A 6055-nucleotide genomic window follows, 5' to 3' on the forward strand; every position below is an offset into this window, starting at 1 on the left:
AAAGACTGTGTAATTGATAGAGAGATGAAAACTGTCAATAAATAAATAAAATACTTATATCAAAATACAGCATTTAAATTAGACAAATGTCTATAAAAAAGAAAATACAAAATGTTTGACATCCATAGTTTGACATTCAATGTTTGACATCCATTACAGTGTGATTATTAATTATGTTAAATAGACTCAGATGTTAATGGGAGTTCTGGGAAAATATAGACAGGATATAGTGCACTTGTATTGTTGTCTGGTGACACAGATTCATTCAATTCAGTTGTGATGTCTTATGTCTCATGACTTACTGTTTATAGAGAAATGTCTCTGAAAATGTGATTGTAAGTGAATAAAATGTCCTTTGCAACCTGTTCGTTTTTGTGTCCCTAAAGAGTTGTTACTGAAACAGGAAGCTTTGTCGAAAATTGTTCTTTTCACTTTTCGCATTTTCCCAATTTACATAGAGACAACCATAGGCTACAGACAGAGAGTCAATCAGATACACTCACAAATATAGACACATCAGAAATAAAAATAGATTCATATCAGTCCTGAGTTTTATGCTACAACACAGGGGATGCTTTTAACAACCTGAAGTCATAAACGGCGCTTGGAAATGTCTAGGCACGTGAAAGCATGTTTTCAGCATCTTTGCAGTAGGCCTAATGACTTTCAAGACATTGAATAAATAATTAATAAATAATCCTAGCAGAAAAACAATCAGCAATGGGGAATGATCTGCTTTACGCTTTCATCCACCCATCCATTCATGCACTCATTCATTGATTCATACACTCATTCATTGATTCATGCACTCATTCATTGATTCATTCATTGATTCAGTCCTTTAAACCTTTTGGTCTCTTCCGCATTTCTCCTTTAAGTAGACCTCCCTGTCACGTGTGCAAGTTGTTCCGCTTCGGTCTTTCAGAGCTGCATGCTCATGCGAAAGGACTGCGATCATGGAGGCTCCGTACCATTTGAGAAGTTATCACTGTAAGTTTAGGCAGTAGTTGCCGAATTAGTTCATACAACTTGATTTCTTATTGAAGGACATTTTGTTTTATTGCCCTACTTCATCATTGGCACATGCATTTGACTGCAAACATTAGAAATTACCCTGATGTAGCTTAAACTAGCAAACTATGCTTGCTACTTTTGTTAGCGATACCAGTTGGCCTTGTATAGCACGGTTATGTGTCCCAGTATTTTGTGGGGTTTGAGGCCTGGCTTTTGCTTAACGTAAGAATTCATTTTGTTCTGGATAACGAAAAGACGGATTGTAAGTTTTGAAAAACCGAATAATGTGAGTTTTTCGGTAAGTAGCCGATGTCGTAAAGGCCTCCACGTGGGTACGATGACTGGTTAACGTTTGCTAGCAGGCCAACAGAAACTTTGCTTGCTAGCTAGCTATTTGCAAGTAGTCAAAAAGAAGGCTTCCGGGCATGATGAACCTACTAGGCCAACAACTATAAGTCAGGACAGTCGTTTATTTTTATTTCATTTTATTTGCAGCAACCTAGCCCCTTTTAATGACCATTTAAGACTCACAAGTGTCTTGAGTGTCAAACACAGGGGGGCAGAATAATTCTCTCAAAAACCTAAAGTAATGGCTATCAAAACCGTACTTTGGATCCTGTCGGGAGAAACACACCTACCGCTATCTGAAAGTAGACAAAAAGGCAGGCCGCTCTTAATCACAAGAGATGTTAGCAAGCCAACGTGTTGGTAGAAAACTTGTTGGAAGCTATTTCTAATCTCCAGAGCAATCTAACGTTATATACTGTATTCTTTCTTCAAACAGGATGACCTCAGGGCATGATGAACCTATAAGGCCAAAAATGGAGCAGGTGATTCAAAGTAGGTACATTTTTATTTGCAGTAACCTAGCCCCTTTTAATGACCATTTAAGACTCACAAGTGTCTTGAGTGTCAAACACAGGGGGGCAGAAGAATTCTCTCAAAAACCTAAAGTAATGGCTATCAAAACCGTACTTTGGATCCTGTCGGGAGAAACACACTTTTATCTGAAAGTAGACAAAAAGGCAGACCGCTCTTAATCACAAGAGATGTTAGCAAGCCAACGTGTTGGTAGAAAACTTGTTGGAAGCTATTTCTAATCTCCAGAGCAATCTAACATTATGTAATGCATTCTTCAAACAGGATAGGATTTTTTTTAGTTCAGGATATCCACGAAAAGCAGGGTGCAAGTGTGGGGAGTAAAACCGAATTAATGTTAGAGGACACTGAATTGTGTTTCTTGCTAAGTAGCCCATGTCATAAAGGACTCCACATTGCAGCCATGACAGGTTAACGTTTGCTAGCGGGCCTAGAGAAACTTGGCTAGTTGGTAGATACATTTGTCTAAATGTAGGCAAAAGGAAGGTCGGTTGCCCTATATCACAATAGATGTTAGCAAGTCAACACAGTGGTGGAAGGATGTCAGTCAGTTATGGCTATTTCTACAGAGCAATATAACGTTTTGCAATGCATTCTTTTTTTCAAACAGGATGACTTCAGGGCATGATGAACCTATAAGGCTGAAAATGGAGCAGGGGATTTCAAAGGAGGTAAATCAGTAAGTCAGGACAGTTGTCATTTTATGTGCAGTAACCTAGCCCCTTATAATGACCATTTAAGACTCACACGTGTCTTGAGTGTCAAACACAGGGGGGCAGAAGAATTCTCTCAAAAACCTAAAGTAATGGCTATAAAAACCATACTTTGGATCCTGTCGGGAGAACACTTTTAATTGACTACACACCCGTGTGTGCGTTAAGGAGGAAGATATGGGTGTGTTCATTATGCATTATGGTACAGTGATATTTTTTTTGGTTACCTGTCAATCTTCACATCCCCTTTATTTGTCCCACCCAGAACCCATGGAGTGAGCAGAAGGTGGCCACCTTAGGGCGGGACTTCTTACCGTCTGGCATCAAGGCAATGACTGACGTGCATATCGCATTGAAAGGTAATGAAGTTTCTTGGCTTTCTTCGTATGAGCTGGCCCCTTTTTAGCCCATTTAAGACTTTGTGTCCTAAATGACTTACACAGGGGGGTAGAGGAAGTCATTGAAGTCTTTCAAAAACCTAAAGCGAAGGCCAACACCTTGCTTTGGATCCTGTCGGAAGATACACAACTTCTTTAAAATGTTAAGTGATGGATTTTCTGATTTTGTTTGTCAGGAAATGGTAAGTCATTGTTAGTTTGTCAAGTGCAGCTGTGTTGAGACCCTCTCTGAAACCTGGGACGGGGGCCTTGCCTCTGGATCTGTTGGAAGGTACACTTAACCAGACCATTGAGGTGCTTTTGCATGCACCCTTAGGTCTGGCGTTTTGTATTGGATGTTAGATGTCAGTCTTCTCATCCTCGGCTTCATTTTTCTTCCCCTGTTTAGAACCCATGGAGTGAGCAGAAGGCGGCCATCTTAAGGCGGGACTTCTGACCGTCTGGCATCAAGGCAATGGCCTGATGTGCAAATCGCATGGAAGGTAATGAAGTTTCTTGGCTTTCTTCATATGAGCAGGCCCCTTTTTAGCCCATTTAAGACTTTGTGTCCTAAATGACTTACACAGGGGGGTAGAGGAAGTCATTGAAGTCTTTCATAAACCTAAAGCGAAGGCCAACACCTTGCTTTGGATCCTGTCGGAAGATACACAACTTCTTTAAAATGTTTAGTGATGGATTTTCAGATGTTTGTCAGGAAATTGAAAATTGTTGGCTTGTCAAGGGCCTCGTCTAAAAGTTTTTATGGTGCGCAGGTCAATAGAGCTGCGGCCTCGCTCTCCGTGCCCTGGTGGAGACTGGTACCCAGCAAAGAATAAAGGTAATATAACTACTCGTGCAGTGGCTCTAGAGTAACTACACAAACTGCATGTGTGCCTCCATCCCTTCTATGCTTTGCCCACTGGAGGCTGTCTGTGTGTCTAGTGGCCATGAATGAGGGGTATAGTGAATCTTGCTGCATCCAATTCAGAAGTCAATCTGCTGAGCTGGTTCTTGTGGCAAGGAACATGTTAAACATACTTTGGATAATATGGACTCTAATTATAAAGCATCCTTAAAATTGCGAGATTGTGAAAAGAGAAGGCCTATTTAACTCTACTATGTATTTTTTACTCTGACTCACAGGTTTCTGCTACCAGTCTCTGAATGCTGGAACACACGAGGTCATGAAGATGGATTTACATGTGTGATTTACAATGGAAGATGTTAATAAATGTAATGCCTTCAGCAATATAATGACAATAAATCTTCAAACTGCCAGTTGTCTGTTGTGTATGAATGGGGGGAGGCTTGGGTAATGTGAGCAGGTTTACCAGTTGGATCAATTGGAAAGTGTACTGATTCACACAAAGCAAGCCAGCTAAGACTCATTTTGACATAAAAGGAGCAGCTATTGGGCCTTTGGAATTAAATGGTTTGGTGGACACACCTGTTCATGATTCCATTATATGTTCTTTGCCACTTTTTCACAAGAAGTAACCATGTATTCACTCATTGTGGAAATGGGGAGTTCATGTCCACATTTAAGTTCCCTGGTGGCTGATGTCATGTAGCTGACTGTTTTGTCATCCACTAAGGTCAGTAGATGAGTCTGTAATTTAAGATAATATCCTGACCTGGAGCGCAGCCTGAGGCTTTGTTCGAAACAAATTATTGAGGGATCAGACACACACTTACCACTCACTGTCATGGGCCCAGTGGAGTTTGTCCTTAAAATAGTGTTGAGAGCGTCAGTGTGTGTAATGACTGCTGAGTGTTTGGGGATTACAGCCTGGTTAGTGCCACCCGCGGTCACCTAAGAGCCCATGCAAGCTGGTGCCTCAATGTCCCATCATCCTGCTGCATCACACTCGTGGTTCACGTGTCCTCACAATCTCCATGACAACCAAGTTATTTCCAGAGCACAAGCATCTGTCCAATAGTTTTGGAAATAGGCTTTCGAGACAGACACGAACTACCTGACATTTACAAAAGAAAAGGTAATACTGAGAAACACAGGCTGAAAGGCAGTTCTCCCAGATGACTGACACATGAAACACAGAAGGGTATAAAAGGATTGTTTAACAGACGGATATGGTATGCAGATGAGGGTTTTGTCAGAGAGAGATTGAACTGTGTTTGAGATAAAGCATCGGCTCCACCCTTCATAGACTCTTGACGCCCAAATCATGTTTAATCTGTTGCCCTTGTAAGCTTACAAACTGATGGCCAACATATAGTGTGTGACAGAGAGACGTGGGGTAATTAGCGACCACTCAGAACTTCTATTACACCCTAGTAATGAAGCACAATAGTGGGGGGGGGGCTAGGGGGTATGCTGTGGGAGGTGGCAGGTTCCCCAGCCCAGAGGGGCAGCCTGGGGCAATCCAGGCCCCCGTGGTTAAGCACCCCCATTGTTTGTGCCCTCACAACATTCCAGTGGCCATTACCTCCCTTCTATCACCATCCCAACAGCCATCAACAACAACAAGAAAGAAATGTGGAAAAAGCCCAGCTTAGGGCAAATAACAGACTTCAAGGGTATTGGGGTGAGGGGGGGGAACAAGAGGAGAAAGCCTTCTGAGGAGTCAAAGACACCAATGTGATCTGTGCTGACTATCTGCAGTAGGCGGATAACAAGAGGGGTCTGAGCAAAATGGCCTAATAAGATGGTGATTGCTAGCCTGAGTTTCGGTATGTGCCACTGCGGTTTGTCTGAATGAAGGCTGATAGACAGGCTCCCGCAAGCGCAAGGCTTTGTTTACGCATCTCGGCTGATTGACAGGTTAACGTTTCTCGGCTGATTGACAGGTGAACATTAAGCATGGCTGGCCTTTGTTGGGTGGTTCTGCCTCCTGGTACAAGATGTTCTAAACATCACTGTGCCTTTCCTGCAGAAAAGGACTGTAATTTCACTGATTGTTCAGCAGGCTGGATTTTTCCCCCCTCTACCTTTTTTTTTTCTCTCCTCCATGTGGTCTATAATTTTATTGCTGGATGCTTACGCCTCAGTTTTTCATTTCAAATATGAATGTCTGTCCAGCGAAATGGGAAACAGGCGAGACGTTCCGTTCC

The 6055-nt window shown here is 42.1% G+C and overlaps 1 long non-coding RNA gene and 5 other non-coding genes across 6 annotated transcripts; all 6 read left to right on the forward strand.

The window, feature by feature from the left end:
* Positions 1–893: 893 nt before the first annotated feature.
* On the forward strand, positions 894–4261 carry LOC105895127. Its single transcript, XR_001162162.2, has 7 exons — positions 894–990; positions 1799–1854; positions 2504–2572; positions 2872–2965; positions 3393–3486; positions 3757–3821; positions 4127–4261. It is a non-coding gene; the product is annotated as an uncharacterized LOC105895127 (long non-coding RNA).
* On the forward strand, positions 1527–1648 carry LOC116222233. The gene has a single exon (XR_004164564.1). It is a non-coding gene; the product is annotated as a small nucleolar RNA SNORA26 (small nucleolar RNA).
* LOC116222234 lies at positions 1894–2015 on the forward strand. Its single transcript, XR_004164565.1, has one exon. It is a non-coding gene; the product is annotated as a small nucleolar RNA SNORA26 (small nucleolar RNA).
* On the forward strand, positions 2622–2742 carry LOC116222235. Its single transcript, XR_004164566.1, has one exon. It is a non-coding gene; the product is annotated as a small nucleolar RNA SNORA26 (small nucleolar RNA).
* LOC116222236 lies at positions 3010–3134 on the forward strand. The gene has a single exon (XR_004164567.1). It is a non-coding gene; the product is annotated as a small nucleolar RNA SNORA26 (small nucleolar RNA).
* Positions 3531–3655, forward strand: LOC116222238. The gene has a single exon (XR_004164569.1). It is a non-coding gene; the product is annotated as a small nucleolar RNA SNORA26 (small nucleolar RNA).
* Positions 4262–6055: the final 1794 nt, after the last annotated feature.

The sequence above is a fragment of the Clupea harengus genome, chromosome 10 (assembly GCF_900700415.2).
Source record: "Clupea harengus chromosome 10, Ch_v2.0.2, whole genome shotgun sequence".
Classification (NCBI taxonomy): Eukaryota; Metazoa; Chordata; class Actinopteri; order Clupeiformes; family Clupeidae; genus Clupea; species Clupea harengus.